The 19,193-nt window shown below is 37.2% G+C and overlaps 1 long non-coding RNA gene across 4 annotated transcripts in view; it reads right to left on the bottom strand.

Moving 5' to 3' along the window:
* The window catches only part of LOC122241362, a 39,813-nt gene that overhangs the window by 10,223 nt on the left and 10,397 nt on the right, over positions 1 to 19,193 (bottom strand). For all 4 annotated transcript variants that reach the window (XR_006221456.1, XR_006221455.1, XR_006221457.1 and 1 more), the window contains one exon: positions 2,116 to 2,351. This is a non-coding gene — a long non-coding RNA (uncharacterized LOC122241362). The remainder of the gene's footprint in view (positions 1 to 2,115; positions 2,352 to 19,193) is intronic.

Genomic DNA, 19,193 nt, shown 5'->3' with positions numbered 1-19,193 from the left:
CACCGTGTTTCCACCACTCCATCAATCCGCAAGCAAATGTTTCCTGACCAAGTCAAGTGTGTGGGTCTTGTTTGTCTCCAAATAGGGTCTAGATACAAAGTCACTAAAATAACCAAGAGCCTAGAAGGGGACTACAGGAAACTAGCATGAGCTTGATGCCAGGAATTTGTATCCAGGATTTGGGCTACTCGGGGTCTTTTTCTTCCTTTCTTCTCTTTGGCTGTTTGTTCTGGTAACTGGCGCAAAGATTTCTAATTCTAGAATTGCATGACCGAAAGATGCTAAAAAAAAAATAGCATTTGGACCATAATCTATTTTTGTACATGTTTAACATAGCGTATCAAAGTAAGAAAAAGGTATACTGTTGGCTGGAGAGTGGCAAAAAAAACCAAAAAACTTCCATATCAAGAGATTAAGGTTCTGGTCTTCACTCTGGTCATCCTGTGTATTACTGAGAAACGAGTCTCTCAGCAGGAGATGCAAGTCAAAATATGTTGCTACCTTTACCATTTCACATTGCAAGATAATAGTGCTAGAGTCCTCTGCCAGGTCCTGTGAATCTGAGTCCTGGAGAGTGAAGCTCGGTTGCTATCTTGAAAAGGGCCCACAGAGGATTCTGATGCGTTGCTTCACTGACAAACACCGGGCCAGCTCATCTTTACCTTTCCTTAACACCTCGAATCTCTGACTTTGCCTACATATGGGGACTCTAGCGAGCTGTCACAAAGAACCAGGGAAGAATAACACCATGTTTAAGATATGTAATATATTTGAAGGTGAGTTCGCAGGTAAAAAGAATTCTGACAGTACTTACAACATGTTTTCAAACAAATGAAGACTTCTGACAAAGAGCAGCTAATTTTACAATTGGGCAGTAGGCCCAACTGTAGGAATATTAAATACATAGGCAAGAAAGAGTTTCTCCTCCTATTCTCTTCTTTGCCAAATTACTTTAGTCAGAGAATCTTTCTGAGTCTACACAGGAGCAGTCTTAATTCTCAAAAAATTCCTCAAATTTTCCTAGGTTTTCTCCTCTACCGCTGCAAAGAACAATTATCGTGACGTCAACTTGTAGCACGCTTCTTCTCCTTTGCTATAATTCCAGCTTGCTGGCTTTCTGTCTTCCTGAAGCAGCAACCTCATTACTGCTACAGGACCTGGACTGTTTTTCCAAAGTCTAGTTCCTTCCCCCATTCTCACGTCTGCCTGCCTTTGACCTCCTCAGAGTGGTCTTTCTTAACCCCCCACTCTAAAGTGACTTTTCCAACCCACTTCCTCCCTGTCATGTTACCCTGTTTTATTAGGTCTTTGTAGCACTTAACTACTACCTGAAGTAATGTAGTTTATTTCTTTGTTTGCTTGTTTACTGCTAGTTTCATTAAACTTGCATGCAGTTAGTTCAGTTGCATGTAGTTCCTTAGTGCCACGACATTTTCTATTTTGTTTCACACCCATCTAGCAGAATGGGTGCACCATAAATGTTTATTGAATTAATAATCAAGACCGTGTTGTTTTTTCCTACACTGTGATTGTTGAATAATAAGCAACCTCGAGAGTATGAAGTGGTTACTATACAGAGCAATTTTAACAGTCTTATGCTTTACCTTCTTAGAGCTTAGGTGCTAGATAAACATCCTTGAGAATTAAAACTTAAGCATTAAGAGAAAGAGGCATAATATAAGAGAGATGTAATACAATAATACAGTGTTATAAGATGCAAGTATAAAAAATAATTATGTGTGGGACACCTGGATGGCTCAGTCGGTTAAGCGTCCCACTCTTGATTTTGGCTCAGGTCATAATCTCATACTTCGTGGTATTGAGCCCTTCATTAGGCTCTACGCTGACAGCATGGAGCATGCTCAGGATTCTCTCTCCCTCTCTCTCTCTCTCTCCCACCCCCACTCATGCGCACACACGCACTTGCTTTCTCTCTCAAGAAATAAACTTTTAAAAAAGTAAGTATTTGCAATACATGTACTTGTGTGCCTGTTAGTAATCTTTACTTCATCATTTTATGAAGAGCTTCTTGCTGTCTCAGAAACAATACAAGAGTAATAAGTATTATTTGGGTTTCTTTTGGTTGTAAGAGACTGAAAACCAAAGAAAGTTCACCTAGGCAAAAGAAGGAACTATGGGTTCCTGCATTGGAACCAGTAGAAGGCATCCAGCACAGAGGGACAATGGAATTAGGAAACTACTGCTCCCAGCACAAGTCCTAAGACTTTCTTCTATGCTTCTTTTACTTCTACAGTAGACTGACTTCTTCCAAATGACAGAGGACCTGGGCAGTAGCTCTAAAGTCACATGGTTTCACTGACAGAGAAGACCTGAGTCTCGTCTCCTGATTCCTATTCGGAGAAAACAAAAACAAAGGAACAAAACAAAATAAGTCTGTAAGAGACTGCGATAATCCAGCATTCATCAGAATTCTACCTTTGAGCTTATTAAATCTGGTAAGGTAATGTGATGGCCCAGCCTGTGTCTGGGGACTGTACCTTTTTTAATCGATCATAGCTGGATAAGAAGTTATCTCTGGAAGGATCAGCAAAATCAGTAGAAATATAGCAACACTAATTCAAATCATAAGATTTGAAAACATGGGTTGAGGGAAAGGTGATTTCCCCTATGGGAGTTTCTATTCTTAAAAGAAGAAACAGTAAATATCTACTAGGTTTTAATACTTTCCTTCCTTAGAAGGCACCTCATTGCCTAAAATTAGGGTGACCATGAATCCTAATTGTTTTTTTGCTTCTTCTGCTAAAGAAATGGTTAACATATTCCCACTATGCTCAGAGTTGTCTTGATTTTAACACTATAAAATATGCAATCACTTTACCTAGAAACCACTGCCAATCAAGTTCCAGGGATATATCTAATTAACTAGTATGTTCCCAGAAATTTTCCCAGTTTTATATACAGATTCAAATAAAGTATTTCTTTTATTAAGGAAATTACAATCTGATGGGCCACAGATTTCTCATCAGCAAATATATATACCATAAAGCAGTATAATGATATATTTAAAGTCTTGAAGGAATAGAACTATCAACTCGTACAAAAAAGATCAACCCAAAATTCTATTTGCAGTGAAATATTATTCAGAAAAGAAGTGCAATAAAAACATTCTAATATAAAGAAAAACTAAGGTAATTCATCACCAGTATGTTCCTCTAATGGAAATACCGTGGAAGTTCTTCAAACCATGGGGAAGAAATAATATCAGAAATCAGTTTAGATAATCAGAAATGAAGAAAGCTCAACAGAATTGGTAAATATCTGAGTAAAGATAATTAGTTATTCTTCTCTTAAGTTTTCTATTTTAATGGTTGAAAGTTAAAATTATAACGCTGCTAATGGGATCTTCAATGCATGTTGCTGTAATATGTAAGACTGCATAACAGGGGAGAGTACAGGGCTTACATGTTGGTAAAATTTCTACATGCCACCTGGAGTGATGAAATTCTAATTCCATGTATCGTAAAATGTCAAGTAGATGTATTATAATATGTAGATCATGTGCTAGAATATATGTAAAGATATATAGTTAAACCACAGTACGTAAATTAAAATGGAAGGCTAAAAACTTTCAAGTAACAGAAAAGAGACAAGAAAGGAGGAAGATAGGGATAGAAAACAGAGGAGTCACGCAGAAAACAAACAACTGTATGATAGACCTGTACGTGGCGATAATGATGCTAAACCATGGTCTAAATACAAATCAAAGAAGGAGATCGTCAGAATAGATTTAAAGATATGGCCGAACTATTTGCTGGCTACAAGAAACTTCAAATGTTATAGTAAAGGTAAGTGAAAAGTAAAACCATGAAAGAAACAATAGCATGCAAACACTAATCAAAATGAAGCTAAAATGGTCATATTAATATCAGACAAAGTGGACTTCACAGCAAAGGATGACCAAGGATACAAAGGTGCATTATTATAATAATAAAAGGATTGATTCCCCTAAGACATCATGATCTTACATATGTAACAGCAGAACTTCAAAATAGATGAAGCAAATATTAACAGAATTGAAAGGAGACATAGGAAATACTACAGTTGGTAGTTGCAGATTTAAATATACCTCTCTCAGCAACTGACAAAAATAACAGACAGGGAATTAGCAAGGATAGAAAACAACTCAAAGCCACCAACAACCTGACTGGATGTAACCGGCACTTGTAGAATACCTATCCCCAAAATGGCACAAATATGTATTCCTTTCAAGTACACACGGAACAAATTCACCAAGATAGCAGATATCCGGGGTCATAAAAAATTTTAATGCATTTTAAGGATTTAAAATGATACAAAACATTATTTCTGATACAAAGATTTGTGATCATAAAAAGAGAAATTAATAACATAGTTGAGAGGAAATTCCCCAAATACTTGGAAATTACACAGTTTTAATAATCTATTAGACAAAGAAGTCCAGAGGGAAATTAGAAGATACTTTTAACTGAATGAAAATAAAAACACAGTTTATCTAAATGTATGGGTACAGCTAAAGTGATGCCTAGAGGGACATTTTTAGTATTAATTGCTATTTTTTTAAGAAGATCTCAATTTGACCATCTAAGCTGCCATTTTAAGAAACTAGAAAAAGAGGAGTAAAAATGACCTCAAAGCACGAAGGAAGTGCATAAAAAAAGCAGAAGAAGTCAGTGAAATCTAAAACAGTAGAGCAATAGGTAAAACCATAAAACCAAAAGCTGGCCCTTAAAAAAGTTCAATAAAATTGATACACTTCTAGCGAGGCTAATAAAAAATGAATAAGAAAGGACACAAATGATCGGTATCAGGAAGGAAAAATGGGGTATCACTACAGGCATTTAAAAACAATAAGGAAATACTATGAATGATTCTTCATCCATAAATTCAGCAACATAGAAGACATGGATCCGTTCCCCAGAAACTATAAACCACCGAAACTTACCCAAGATGTAATAAAGAGCCTGAATGATTTTATAAACTTTAAACAAATTGCATTCATATTTTAAAATCTTCCAAAAAAAAATCTCCATAGCCAGGTGATTTCACTAGCAAATATTGAAAAAAAAAATAGCATCAATGCTATACAATCTCTTCCAGAAGATTGCAAGATGATAGATCACTTCACAACTAGGCCAGCATTATCCTAATATTAAAACACTAGGCAAAGGCAGTATAAAATGAATAACATAGATAATACTGATGCAAATATCCTCACCAAACTGTCAGCAAATAAATTCAGAAATATATAGGGTGCCTGGGTGGCTCAGTGGGTTAAGTGTTTGACTTCAGCGCAGGTTATATTCTCATGGTTTGTGGGTTTGAACCCTGCATCGGGCTCTCTGGTGTCAGTTCAGAGCCCGCTTCAGATCCTCTCTCTCCCACTCTCTCGGTACCTACCTTCCCCCTGTCAAAAATGAATAAACATTAAAAAAACCCCAGAAAAATGTAAAAAGAATAATATACCATGACTAAGTCAGATTTTTCCCCAGGACTAGAAACCTAGCTTAGTATTCAAAATCAATTTAATGCCTCATATTACCAGTCTAAGAACAGCCACATGATCATATCACTTGATGCAGAAAAAACACACGACAAAATTAAATAGCAATTTTTGATAAAAACTCTCAGCAAACGAGAAATAGAAGTGAGCTTCTTCAATTGGGTAAATAGTATCTATTCCTGTGCCCCTTCCAAAAAGGTAGCATAATAATTAATGGTGATATAAAATTATGAACAAAACAAGGTTGTTCACTCTCATCATTTCAGTCCAGCATCATACTAGAAGTACTAGGCAGAGCTATAGGGCAAAACAATTAGTAATAATAATAAAATATGCAGAAGATTAGAAAGCAAGATATAAAACTATTTCTATTCACAGAGAACATGATTGTTCATATTAAATATTCCCTAGGAATATCCAAAAAACCTCCTAGAAATAGTAAGTGAGTTTAGCAAAGTTACAGAAAAAAAGTCAACACACCAAAATCAATTATATTGCTATTGTTATATAGCAGTAGTGAGGAATTTAGAACATGAAATTTAAAATATTCATTTTAACATTTAAAAAAAACAAGAAACACGGGTATAAATCTATTTTACATATGGAATCTGCATGCTGAAAACTACAAAATGCTTACAAAAAAATGAAAACAAGATTGAAATGAAGGTAAAGGCATACTGAGTTCATGGATTAGAAGACTTGATATAGTAAATATGCCAATTCTCTCCCAGATAAATCTACAAACTTTTCTCAATTCCTGTAAAAATCCCAACAGGTCTCTTTGTGGATATAGGTAATCTGATTGTAAAATTTATATGGAAAGGGAAAGGAACTAGAAGAACTACAATGATTTTGAAAAAGGAATAAAATTGCGCTACCTGATTTTAAGACTTATTCTAAAGTTACAGTAATCAAGTCAGATTGATATTGACAAAAAGGTAGAGACATAGATCAATAGAACAGAACAGATCCAGAAAAAGTCCCATGCAAATATGGTCTATTGACATATTTGTACCTTTTGACCTTTTGACCAAGGTACAAATATAATCTAATTGAGAAAGTACAGTCTTTAAACAAATAACGTTAGACCAATTGTACATCCATATACAAAGAAATGAACTTTGAACTACATTATGATCATTACACAAAAATTAATTCAAAGTACAGTAAAACCTTGGATTGCCAGTAACTTGTTTTGCGAGTGTTCCACAAGACAAGAAGACATTTCTGATAAATTTTAATTCGATAAATGAATGATGTCTTGCAATACAAGTAGTATGTGATGCCGAATGTCACATGATCACAACTGAGCCAGTAGTCTTGAAATTCCCTTTGATATACAAGTGCTTTGGATTACATGCATGTTTCTGGACTCTTATGAGGTCTTACTGTAAATCATTGAGTTAAAGTTAAAAAGTTAAACTATGAAACTATTAGAAGAAAACATCTGGTAAAATCCTTATGATTTGAGTTAGGCAAAAATTTCTTAGACATGGCACTAAATACATGATCTATAAAAGATAATATACATAAATCGCATACCTGACATAAGACATATATCCAGAATATGTAAAGAACAATAAGAACTATATATTCAACAATTTTTTAAAAAGCAAGCCAAATAAGCAAAAGACTTGAAAGACACTTTTTAAAAAGTAAACAGAAAAGGCATCTAGAAAGGCATAAAGTATATAGAAAACTATATAGAAAAGGCAAATAAGCACACTGATGATGATTTGCATCATTAACCATTAGGAAAATGAAAAATAAAGCCATGATAAGGTATCACTCCACAACAGTTAGAATGACTAAAATAAAAATAACGACCATATCAAGTGCTAGAGAGGATGTAGATCAACTGGGACTGTCAATCATAGCTGGTGGGAGTGCGAAATGGGAGAGACATGCTGGAAAATAATTTGACAGTTATATATATAAAGTTAACATATGCTAATCATATGACCCAGTAATTCTACTCCTGCATATATTTACCCTAGAAAAAATGAAAACATTTCCACACAAAAGCCTATAGATAGATATTTATAGTACATTTATTTTTTGTAGCAAAAAGCCCAACCTTGTCCAAATGTCCTTCAATGGGTGAATGGAAAATCCAACTATGATACCTACATACAATGGAATGCTACTTATAAATAAAAAGGGACAAATTATTGATATTTGCAACAACTTGGGTTCATCTCAGAGACATCATTCTTAGTGAAAGAAGCCAACCTAAATAGTTATATGATGTCGGGTTCCATTTATATGACATTCATGAAATGATAAAAGAATAGTGATGGAGAATGGATCAATGGTTACCAAGGGTTAGGAGTAAAGGAGGATGATTTAAAAGGAAGTATTAGGGAGTTTTTTGGGATGGTGGAATTGTTCTGTATCTTGATTATGATAGTTAGATAAATATATATGTGTGTTAAAATTCATAGAAGAGTACACAATATGTACCACTATTATATCAGTATGTACTGATTAGAAAGACCAAAATCTAAAACAAATAACAAATGTAGGTGAGGATACAGAACAACAGAAACTCATTCAGTGCTGGTAGGAATACAACATTATACAGTCACTTTGGAAGGAAGTTTGGCGGTTTCTTACAAACCTAAACCCAATCTTTCCATACAATCTAGCAATTGTGCTCCTACATCCCCAAATGAATTGAAAACATGTCCACACAACGTTCTGTACGTGAATGTTCATAGAAGCTTTAATCATAGTCAACAAAACTTGAAACCAATCAAGATATCCCTCATTAGGTGAGTAAATGGTGATACATCCAGACAATAATAAGATAAGGATTCAACGATTCACTGATAAAAGAGGTCTCAAGCTACAAAAAGACACGGATGAAACCTAAATGCATACTGCTAAGTGAAAGAAGGAACTCTGGAGACCATATATTCTATGCTCCAACTACATTATATTCTGGAAAAGTCAAAAGTATAGAGACAGTAAAAAAATCAATGGCAGCTAGGGGTTGGGAGTGTTGGGGGAGGGATGAAGAGGTAGAACATGGGGATTTTTAGGGCAGAGAAATTATTATGTATGATACTGTAATGGTGACTGCATGAAATTATGCATTTGGCAAACCCATAGAACTCTACAACACAGTGAACCTTAATAGTAGTAATAATGTATAAATATTAGTTCATTAACTGTAACAAATACACTACTCAAATGCAAGATGTTAATAATAGAGGGAACTGTTGGGGAGGTGGTGCGGAAAGATGAAGGAAGGAAGTATACGGGAATTTTCTATAGCCTCTGCTCAATTTCTCTGTACGTAAAACTGTTTTAAAAAATAAAGTCTATTGGGGCACTTGGGTGTCTCAGTTGGTTAAGCGTCCAACTTCAGCTCAGGTCATGATCTCACAGCTCGTGAGTTAGAGCCCCGCGTCGGGCTCTGTGCTGACAGCTCAGAGCCTGGAGACTGCTTCAGATTCTGTGTCTCCCTCTATCTCTCTGCACCAACCCTCCCCTCCCCACTTGTGCTCTCTCAAAAGTAAACATTAAAAAAATAAAGTCTATTAATTAACCCTCACGCACTGTTGGTGGGAATGCAAACTGGTGCAGTCACAGCATGGGAGAAAACAGTATGGAGGTTCCTCAAGAAGTTAAAAATAGAACTACCTTATGTTCCAGCAATTGCACTATTTACCCAAAGACAAAAAAAAAATACTAATTCATAGTGATACATACACTCTGATGTTTATAGCAACATTATCTACAATAGCCAATTATGGAAAGGGCCCAAATGTCCATTAACTGAGGAATGGATAAAGAGAATGTGATAATCTATATATATATAGCAAATTTACAGTGACATGGATGGAGCTAGAGAGTATTATGCTAAGCAAAATAAGTCAGAGAAAGACAAATACCATATGATTTCACTCACATGTGGATTTTAAGAAACAAAACAAATGAGCAAAGGGGAAACATAGAGAGGCAAACCAAGAAACAGACTCTTAACTATAGTGAACAAAGTGATGGTTACCGGAGGGGAGGTGGGTGGGGGATGGGTGAAATAGGTGATGGAGATTAAGGAGGGCCCTTGTGATGATCTCTGGGTGATGTATGAAAGTGTTGAATCACTATATTGTACACCTGAAACTAATATTACACTATATGTTAACTAACTGTAATTAAAATACAAACATTTAAAAAGTCCACTAATTAAAAGAAAAAAGTTAACTTTCATCATATATTAATTAAAAAACGAACATTTAAAACCAGACGGTGAAAGAATAATAATTCAGTTATCCAAAAATGTAAGTGGCAAGAAAACCCAGTTATAGACAGCACGAAGCCAATGCAGATTTTTGCAAGGAACATCTTGCCATTTTTTATCTTCCAGTTTCAATTAGTTAATGAATTCCTCTATCTATTCTCATGACTGATTGGAAATAAGCATTTCATATTTGTTTTATTTCCGAAGTAGGAAATTATTATCATGCAATCTTTGTTAATATTTCAAGACTGAAGCAGTTAGTTTCTTCTGTTGTTGATAACAGCACCATTAAACTGTGGTTCCTTTTTAGGAATCCTCTTTCCATACGTTGCAAACTCCTTTCAGCTGCTTCTCAAGAGTTATTGAGATAGCTTGAGATATTGTTCCACTACACTTATCATCCTCCACATTTTTATTGAAGATATTTCATTGGTATGACAACATGTCTGGATTAATATATAATAAACATCTTTTTAAGCAGTGGCCGGGCCTTTTATGATTTGTCATAGCCACACTATTATGATAAATTACCTTAACCAAGTTCAACTTGATAACTATGAAAAAGGTTACATTGTTCTTCAATTATCCTTTTAATCAATCTCCCAAGATAATCATTCTGCCTAAAAATATGTTTCTCAATACTAATTTCATTATCTAGGTGATTCTCATCACTAATCATTACAGTGAGAGTCTCCATATTCTTAACAACTCTTACTTTAACTTAAATGGGTGATTAGACTCAATATGCAGGATATTACCTGCACGGTGGTCTTGATAATATATTCTCCATCATAACTATCTTCACTTCATCCTACTAATAGATGTTAAAAAAGGGGAGAAGAAAAGCTCTCTTATTAAACCCTTCCACAGTAAATCATATATCTAAATGAAGATTACTTTTAAAAAAAGAGAGACATAATAAGGGACTTTATTTCCTCTATGCCAAGAAAACCCTCTTGTTAAATTTTGCTACACTGAATATCACTGGGCTTTTCAGAGTAGTAGAAGGGACATCCTTTCAAAATGTTGGCAAAAGCATTTAGGGATCCTATGTTTTGAAGATATGGATTTAAATAAAAATATGAAACTTTAATTATAGAGAGAATAAATACATCTATGGCTCTCCCGGTGTTGTGGAGTATTCCTCGCTCGAGGACATCATTAGCACCGAAAAAGACCTCAGTAAAACAGCTTTCCTGATTTTGCCCTGTCACAGATCATGCCACCTCGTGACAACTGGCGGAACTTGGTGAACATTTGTGAGGAATTTCTGAAATTCCTTAGTACATCTCGGGGTGAACTCTCACCTTCCACATTACAGTATGTAAGAGAATTTCATACACTCCTCTCACTTTGATGACGGTTTTTCCTCTCTTAAATGATGCTTTTCTCACTCTAGAGCCAGTCTTTAAGCTGTGTTTATAACTAGCAATCATAAACTCGTTTTGACTTGATTTGGATTTTAGGAAGAATGCACCTATGCAAGCCTTCCCTTGTCATAGCGTCGGTTAGACACCAGCTCCGGATCCAGTCCCCAGGGTAAAACGAAATAGACTCTGCATCCTGGCTCTTTATATGTGTTCATTGACTCTAGTAAATAATTTAGTGTATTGAGTTTATTTTAATTGTTGTTATTATTTATACTTTAGGTTCTAAACATTGTAAGAATACTTCTGTGTCACCACGGAAACCTTTTGAAAATCATCTTTTTTTTTTCCTTTTCAAACTTTTTAACTTACATACAGCAAAATCACATACAGTAAATTTTGTATACAGAAAAATTAAGGACACGCTTTTGATGTTATTGTAAAATCACCCTTCTGTGTAGACCTCTATCTTACCAGTGAAGGGAAAGGTGGTGCACTTTCGCTCATTTGAATGTTAGATTTGATTTTCAGGAAACTTTCTCATATCCTCCCTATCCCCGGGAGAGTAAACATATGCTATTTCCTTTAAAACAAGATCCTGTCCATTCGCTTGCCAAGGATTGTGATGGTTGGCAAGGAAAAGAAAAAATACATCCCACCGATCTTTGTCACAATGACTTACACCAGCTTAAGCAGCAGACTTCCTAAACCAAGACTTATCACTTCAGGGTTATTTCCATGTGACCTGTGGAGAATACTCATGAATAGGAGGAGAAAGCATGTGGCTTTCTCTGCTGTAGGGCTGAACTCTTCGGTGCGAGACTAGAAGGCAGTCCTGAGTGTTGTGAAGTAATCATTAAGTTACACGCTTGTCATTTCTTGTACATTCACTCAGAACTAATGCACATCACTTTTTCCAATTATAATCATTCCACCATTTAACAAGCACAAAAGGCCTTAGATTCCAATTTGCCACCGATGCCTCGCTCTCACTTGCTTATTTCTTGGCATTTGCTAGGTTGTGCATGGCTCCAATAACACGGAGCATTCTCCTTTCCTAAAACAAACTTGCAAACGGAGGTGACAAAAACAGCTGGTCTCACGTTGAGGGCAGGACATTTTCACCATGTTGATAATTCTTCTGTTCTTACAATTCTTTGCTGCTGTTGTAAACACATATTATTTTTCGGTTTCCTTATTGCCGAAGCTAAACATAAATCACATAGTGATATGCTATAGGTTTCTGCCCGGGCTTCTCTGCAGGTCATATCAAACCTCCTGTGGTATACGTCTCATTTCATTTAGTTTCACAAATCTGTTTCTGTCTTCACAAGCACACACACACACACAAGCGGCAATCACCAGGCTAGGGAAGCACCATTGTCTTCGTACTTTGTTAGCTTCTGCTTCCTCCAGTGAGTATTAATATGCCAGAATGAGCTGTGAACATGCCAGCTTTGGATACGCTGCCTTAAACACGCACCACATATAAGAGGAAATTGGTATTTTCATTTGCTGCACATGCTTTAATGATATTAAGCAATCTAATATGGTACATACGCCGGATTTCAGTAATGCTTCTCTTGAGAATTTCAAACGGTAATGGCAATTTAAAATGACAGCCTTACATTTATATAGCTCCTTTCATCTCAGAGGCCTTTACACTTTATAAAGTTATATGGAGCAATCATTTCACTTACCCACCACAGAAATTCTGCCACCTCTAGGGCAGATCTGGGCTTACTTTCAAAATTGACTCAGCATTACAGATAATTATGACAAGAGGCAAAAAAGCAGCACAGTCAAGGAAAAACGGAATAGGGAATACAGAAAGATAAAATAATGTCCGAGAGAAATTTTTGCCGAAGGGAAGAATCAAGCAAACAAACAAAAATGCCCTGAGGTTATTTATTAACCACCAGTGCACAGGACTGTGAACTCACGTGGCGGCCAGTAGAGAGCATTTCAGGGATAACAAATTTAAGGCTAATTCTCTGAAGGGTGAATTTAGATCAGTGAATGTACAGTTTTGAAAACAAGTTAAGAAGTGTTCTTAGAGAGCCAGGAAAAAGGGCTTAAAGTTTTAAGATTCTAAATAGAGATGTGTCATGTTTCTTCTTGCTTAAAATACTACCAGTTTCTCTCTACTTTTACATACATCTAGCACTGGGCAAAGGTTTCCACACACACCCTTTGGCACCCCGATTTTGAAAAATATTTACAGAATATATTACATTAAAAGCTTTTGCAAAGGCCTCTCAGGATCTCTGTGATCACTTTTCCGTGTCACGGTATATTTATACACAGGAATTATTTAAAGAAAACTAACAAATTTACAGTTAGATCTGGGTACTTGGCTGTGCACTTACACGGTCTGAGTCATTTGAGGCCGTGTCTAGTGGGGGACAAACTAGACTCCAACCTGACACTGATGTCAGGAGTAATGAAACCCAAAGTGGTCACAACCAGAACTAAATGATCCATGGTCATGCCTGCCCCTCCTTCTTGGCTACCTCTCCCAACCTGCTAATACCAGTGTTGCTGGTCTGCCTACATGCCACAAACCTTTAAACCAGGACAATCTCTGCACCCCTGGGATACCTAGAACTATGCTAGGTCAGTACACGTCCTTTTTTATGTTTATTTATTTAATAAATTATATTAAATTTGAGAGCGAGAACACGTGCGTGCACACACACATGAGCAGGAGAGGGGCAGAGAGAGGGAGAGAGAAAATACCAAGCAGGCTCCATGCTGTCAGCACAGAGCCTGATGAGGGGCTCGATCCCACGAACTGTGAGATCATGACTTGAGCCGAAATCAAGAGGAGGACGCTTAACCGACTGAGCCACCCAGAGCCCTAGGGGTCAGGACTCTTTCAAACAGCTCAGGCTGTCTCAAGCCTTGAGCACTGTTGAAAGAAGAGCGCTTTGCTTTCTTTTTTATCCTCCATAGTCTTATCCTCCTGATAGCTCATCTACTATACTTGAGACTTTATTGAAAACCTTAGGGGGTTGTGGGTAAATGTGAATTCATTTGAGATATTTAGCTCCTAGCTAAATCTCAGGCATTCTCCAAGAAATGTTGAGATTTGAGATATTCACAAAATGTAGAAATAGGTCAGTGAAGTGTTGCCATTTAGTAAGTTCATTATATAGGGGACACTTTTTATTTAGACATAATTGCATCACTTTAAGAAAATATAGAAGTGACATACCTGTTGAAGAATATCTGGAAAGGACAAGCAAATAGAAGAAAAAAGAAAGGATAACTCCACTGTTAATACCATAACAGTATTACGGGCTTCACAAAAGAGCACTCCCACCATTTTCTTGTGTTCATATATACCTACCCAACTTCCCATATTAAAAAATATGATGATCGTGGTATGCAGGTCAATGTTGCACAACCTACTCTCCAGAAAAATAAATAAAGCTCTGATTTGTAGCACTCGCCAATTTCTGTGTTGAAATACTCTCACTATGGCTGATTTCCAGCTACTAATATAAAGTCATTGAAGGACAAGATGGAGAGAGATGTGCACAGTGGTTCTTACGTGCGGATATGAGCCACTCCAGCACATCACTCCACGTACTGATGGTGGCCATTCCCTCATCTGTGTTCATGAATGTCTTTACTTGTCAATGAATGTTCCTCTCAAAAGTCATTTCAAGATTGTATTCCATTTTATGGATATGTCCTAATGTATTTAACCAATCCCCTGTTAGCTATTGTGTAATTTTTGCTTTTATTAACAACACAGTGATTAATACCTCATAATGTAATCATCATACACACTCCTATTCTCAAGGGAGCTCTACAGCAACCTCTTACAAACTAGGTAAGATGAGTGATGGAAGAGAAATTGCTAGGAGACTTGGGTCTCTGGTTACCTTAAATGGAGAATGAGAAACACTTGAATTAGCCACAGGGGCCCGGCAAACTTAAATGAGAGGTAGGTTGGGTAGGAATTCTGGCAAAGTGGAGTATTCCTATTCCACCATAGAGGAACTGTAAGCCCTATGTTAACAGATATTATTATTTTTAAAAGGAAACCTCCTGCACTGTTAAAACACCTCTCTGGGTCACATCTGGCTTATGTGCCAGAGTATTCTGTCCATAAGAGTTACATGCAATGGCCTGCCCCGCAGTGGAGTTCAAGATACTGGCCTCTCCCAGTATCTAACTCCCATAAAAAACAGATTTTATCTCTACTTTACTTATTTTTCAACAATCTATGCAATATTTGTTGAAGGTAAAACCCAAGTGGTGTTTCTAACATGACAGTTTTAACATCCCTTACAGTAGACAAATTAGCAAGTGATAAAACTCAGCTGTTCCTGCCCACTGATGGTATTTTTTTTTCCTTTTCAGGTGATCCTGGAGTGTTTGAGTAGAGCTATCAGGTGTCTTTTCTCCTACACGACTTATTGCACATCTTTGAGTTGTCACATTTGTAATGTCCAGCTGTCAAGAGCTTAAGAAATGCCAGTCTGTCTAGTTAGGGGGAAAAAAGCCTATAGAAATATGATTTCCAGCAGGATTTTAGATCTAGGTTCCCCTAAACAGGAAGGAGGGGATACCTATGCTAAGAGGGGACCAACATGCCTACTTTCTGCTACAAACTTTACTTACAGCCCAACATGCAGCACTTTGGTATAACATCGTCCTTTTGAATGGTTTGCATAGTTGGTTTAAATTTCTAGCGTGTTTCATGTGCTTTTGAATACAGTGTAGCAAGTTGTGCCGTTGGAAATTATTTTCTTCTTTCTTTTGTAAACACAGCACTGGTAGTAGAAGAACAGAGACAATTTCGAACCTCAAAAACATCCAGCCTTAAAAAACAAAAAAGCATCCACCCCTTTTCACGCATTATGGACTAACGCCAAACTTTTGAATGCATTTTTCCTACGCAGCAATTGTTTTGCTTTGAAACGTCTATCCTTCGCAGCAGGTGATAAATTGCAGTACATGTTCCTCAAGGTGGACTATTTTGAGTTTGGATCGAAGAGCTGAGTGTTAATGTTACAATTCTTGCTTCTCCCCGTGGGATTTCCCCACATATTTGAAAAGTAGGAACCTTTGTGGTGAGTCCAAATTTGTGGAGACTTAAGTGAGACCCTTTATGTTCTAGGCACAGTCATGTGCTAGGCACGGCAGGAGATCTGAATCCTATTTCAATTTATTGCAACTAGTAACAAGCCCTTGAGGAATCCAGGTTCTTGCTCTATAAAATGGAATACTTAGAGTTGATTTAATTCATCACAGAGAGATTTGGAGGATCAGACGAGTTAACGCATATGTGAAAGCACTTTGCAACTTTGGTTCCTTTACAAATGTAGAACAGTTTTGTTCTTGAGTTCTAGAGCGGGAGGGCAGGGGAGAGACCCGAGGAATGGAATTTAAATGAAAGAACACTGTTCTCCACAGCACCGTTCTAAACTTGTCTGGAGACTGAATTCGGTGGGTGACTAAACATGAGAGGCCAATAAAGGAATTCAAGAGCAAACCAGCAGGCTAGGCCAAATCTAAATTATGGGCACTGAAAAGTTTACATAGACCCACATTTACACCGTTTACAATCGTAGGAGATTTCTATATTTTCTGATGAACATCATCATAGCCTTAAAAACCTGTGACTCCCAAGTTAGTTAAAAATCTCATGCCTGGGTTATATTTAAAACGTTTACACGAATAGACTGGAGCAGGGATACTCAAACTTCATTGTGCATAAGAGTATTCTAGGGGCCCAGTCAAATTGGGACATTTCTGAGATTTACCCATGGCGATTATGAATTGAAACACCTGAGTGAGCCTCATGAAGCTGCATCTTTAGAAAGAACTGCTGTGAATCCAATCTCATGAATTAAAACTCAAGGTAGGAAAGTTCATGATGTGCTTAGGAGAGGGTGAAATATGGAAGTTTCACTTTTGGATGATGAGGAGGATGGTGAGAACATTAAGTATGAGAACACCGTGGTTTGCATAGGGATGCAGACTGTTGCTATTAATGGTACCCAGTTGGCTTGTGCCTCCCGATATCCATGCCCTTGAATAGGCTCCTCTGATGTCAGCTCTAAGTTTCGCTATATGACTTGCTTAGGATAGTTGGACAATAGTAAATGCGACATAAGCAGATAATTAAGAAGTTTTGGGGTGTGGGGGAACCTGGGTGACTCAGTTAAGCATCTGACTCTTTATTTCGGCTCAGGTCACGATCTCACAATTCATAGGATCACGCCCCGTGTCAGGCTCTGCGCCGACAGTGTGGAGCCCACGTGGGATTCTCTCTCTCTCTCTCTCTCTCTCTCTCTCTCTCTCTCTGAATAAAATAAATACACTTAAAAAAAAGAAAAGAAAAAAAAAAGAAGTGTTGGGGTGTAACTCCTCTTGCAGCTCCAGCAAATCCGGTGACCATCATGTGAAGAAGCCTGGGCAACGTTGCTTGTGATCCACGGCCAATCACTTCAGTGCATTCAGCTGGTATCTGATGCCAATTACCAGACGTGATATGGAAGCCATTTTGCACCAGCCAGCTCTAGCACAGATGACGTGGGCTATCCTTGCAAGATTGGATGGAGCTCTAGGTATATTGAATTTGAGCTTTTGATAAAACATTTATGAGGAACTCCCTCACAGATAAGATGATCTGGAGCGTAAGTGAATGGTTTGCAAAAGCATACAAAAAAAAAGGGGTTTGGAAGTTATCTACTGACGGATTGTAATTTAGACTATGTATACGAGGCAGCACTTGGGTGACTCCGTCAGTGAAGCATCCGACTTCAGTTCAGGTCATGATCTCACGGTTCATGAGCTCGAGCCCCGTGCTGGGCTCTCTGCTGACAGCGGAGAGCCTGCTTCAGGTGCTCTCTCTTCCTCTCTCTATTCCTCCCCTGCTTGCCCATTCTCTCCGTCAAAAATGAATAAACATTCAGACTATGTATAATAAGAGCGTGAGAGTGATTCCAGGGGACCTAGAGTGGGACACTGACAACGACTTCCACTGGATTTTTTTCGGGGGAACAGTAAACAGCAAATAGCCCAGCTTTGAGGACTAGAAAGGCAGTTAGGCAAAGTCGGACCAGAATGAACAGAAAGCAAGAGGGAAGATACTTCTGAAGGGTCAGAGCAGAAAGGTATCAAGTGTTCAGAGGGGGCAAAAAATCACGGCTCGAAATAGGCTTGTGGCTTGAGCAGTTTAAATTGATGAGTGCTTCGAAATGATATGAACTTGACTTCAGGTTTTAATGACCAAAAGAAGGAGAGTTAGACCCTGAGTGCCAACTACCTTTTGAAGAGATGGGATAAAGTAAGATATGAGGATGAAGAGACATTTCTAAATATTTAGAAAAAGTTAATAAAAAATCTCTTATTGACACTTTAGTGTCTCATTAAATGAGACATTAATAGCTAAAGGGATGGATTCAACTTAAAGGTGTAGCTTTTTTCTTATTTTGATATCTTAACCTATGATGGATTATCTTTGATATAATTTCCAGGAAATCCTTAGGAAAAAATACATACTTAATATTAAGTATCACTTCTTGAATTTTTTATTCTTGCTCCCTCCAAAACCTCACTAAAATGTCAGGAAAGCTTGGTTACTTGCTCATTTTTTTTTTAAATTAAGAAGAAATAGATCAGGCTAAAAAAAAAAAGAAAAGAAAAGAACACAACAGAATATTCTATCATCTATAATGGATGTCAACACGACTTTGGAAAGTCAAATGGGGGTGAATGATTCATAATGGACTTGGCAGTTTGGAAAAAGTGAAAACTAACTGCTTGCAGAGCCAGAAGCCAAAGAACAAGCGAAAACACAAAGCAGAATCCTGGATATGATTGAAAATTAAAGATACTAGGGACTTCAGGAGAAAAGAATTGAGGAAAACAGTAGGGTTTTATGAAGTCTATAGGCAACAAATGAGCTCCCAATTCTCTTCTACCCATTTAGCCAGGTAAGTACTCTTCCCAGGTCATCATGAACTTGGGTTTGTGAGATTAAACACAACTGATATCAAGAAGGCTTACAAAAAAAAGAAGTATTTATAGTCCACATATTAAATGGTTGAGCTCA

The sequence above is a fragment of the Panthera tigris genome, chromosome C1 (assembly GCF_018350195.1).
Source record: "Panthera tigris isolate Pti1 chromosome C1, P.tigris_Pti1_mat1.1, whole genome shotgun sequence".
Lineage (NCBI taxonomy): Eukaryota > Metazoa > Chordata > Mammalia > Carnivora > Felidae > Panthera > Panthera tigris.
Note: the sequence above shows the minus strand (reverse complement) of the source record. Positions and strands in the feature narration are given on the sequence as shown.